Consider the following 1,939-nt stretch of genomic DNA (forward strand, 5'->3'; position numbering starts at 1 on the left):
TTAAATGAAATATCACACGGTAAAGATATGAAGTTTATCATTTTAGTGCACAATTACCCAGAGCTTTACTATCCGTCTGTTCTACTCGCTTCACTCTTTTCCGTGCAACGACGTCACAAAATCCAGATGAGCGGTCAACCCGAAGAGTAAAACATCCAGCGGTTGAGCTACAACCACAGTCAGGAATATGCAGACGGCGGTCGGCACACACGCCCAGTTTGGGGAAGCAGAGATGAGTAGAACGTCACACGAGGACGGAGGACGGAGGACGGAGGACGGAGGATGGAGGACGGAGGCAGCGGTAGACCAGCGACCGCTCTGTTTTCTAAAGTACTTGTTTTTGTCAACGGAGTCCGGTGGCTTTGAAAAGAGCAAAGAGAACGGCTTCCAGAGGGCTGACTGACGTAAAGACGTGATCAATATTCTAAACATAGAGTCTGAGATACATTGTTCTGCTGCTCCGGTCCAGACATCCCTTCAACAACATAAACATTATGATCAAATATACCTCAGAAATACAGTAAAATCCATTAGACAACAATAAAGCAAAAAACAAGCCGAAATTAGTTTTTTTCCCAATAAATTAAGTTTATTTGTCAACAGTTGGTTTTACATTGTAGTTAGCAGGAACCATGCAGTCAAGCTCTTTATGGCCAATAGTAATAATGAAGATATTCCACATCACAGTTCACAAACAGTTAAATAAACACAAACACCAAGCATTCCTCCAAGGCTTCACACCTTTACATATATACACAAGTTCAACTCAAACTTTGCTTGAAACCAGTTTTGTTTCTCATTTTTGATCTTTGTTGCGTGTTTTTTATTTTGTATCATCACCTAACTGGGAAAGCGGTGCTTTTAATTAACAAAACGAAGGGTAGAAGTCGTAACAGTAGAGCAAGGCACACAATTATATTTGAAAGATTTCAAACCCTATTTTGTCCCACGCACACCTGTCTCAACGCCGATCCCCCAGAACCCCCAGCGTCGCTGCTAATCACCAGTTTTCTATAAAATAAAAAAGACTACATGGTACGGTAGTGGTGCACACACACACAGCAGTATTAATAACACACGTCGCCACCAACAGTCATCCAACGCCTACACAACAACACCGCTTCGGCTTTTTCAGCCAACTTTGGTCGTGTTGCATAGATAAAATCCCGTCTCGTTTGGATTATTTTTCACTCGACCCTCGGTTCGTAGACGCTGCTGCTGCAGCAGAGAGGGGAACGGTTCGGTTCAGAAGGTGCTGAGGAAGAGCTACAGCACGTCTCCAACGATTCAGAGCGCAGTGACTTCATCCGCCGCCGCCGCAGCAGCAGCAGCAGCAGCAGCAGCAGCAGGGAGATCTCTCAACTCGCGGATCGGTTTTTAGAGCCTACGAATGACGGCCGGTCACCAAAACGTATCCGAGCATCCGTCAAAGGACGAAGTGGACAAACATCTGAACATCACCTCCTCTTAATGAGATGTCTGCAGAGGACTCATGAGGCATCGTCACTACATCACGAGGAAACTAAGTTCACGTAGTTCTCATCAACATGGAAGTTCATTTTGAGTTTTAACAGTGTTTGAAGATCGCTCCACCTTCCTCAGAAGAGGACTCACCGAGCGTCACGACTCTCTAACGATGAGCTCCCTTCATGCAATCACTGTTAGCCAGACAAGTTGGAACACGTCCAGCTGGACACCAATATCTCTGCACAACAGTCTGTGTGAACCTGACCGGCCGTGAAATGATCGGAGAGACGTTCTGTCACCTCTGGGCCGTAGAGGAAACACCGGTTGTGTTCAGGCCGTATTCTCCTCGTCTACGTTTGGAAACGGGAACGAATCTTTTGACCGGACTTCCAAACGGCTTTGGAAAATTATGAAACAGCTTTTAGCTGAAAAGTAGAGTCCTGATATTCTCCGTCTCAGCCGGCTGGTTTTA

The 1,939-nt window shown here is 45.6% G+C and overlaps 1 protein-coding gene across 1 annotated transcript in view; it reads right to left on the reverse strand.

Annotated features, from left to right (window-relative positions):
- Positions 1-799: 799 nt before the first annotated feature.
- Positions 800-1,939, reverse strand: part of akap6 (A kinase (PRKA) anchor protein 6) — a gene marked incomplete at its 5' end in the record, with an annotated part of 139,880 nt that continues 138,740 nt past the window's right edge. Inside the window, 1 exon segment of the mRNA XM_079174641.1 lies at positions 800-1,939. This exon segment is cut by the window's right edge and continues 1,805 nt beyond it.

This window comes from Pholis gunnellus (assembly GCF_910591455.1).
Source record: "Pholis gunnellus genome assembly, chromosome: 15".
NCBI classification, from domain to species: Eukaryota; Metazoa; Chordata; class Actinopteri; order Perciformes; family Pholidae; genus Pholis; species Pholis gunnellus.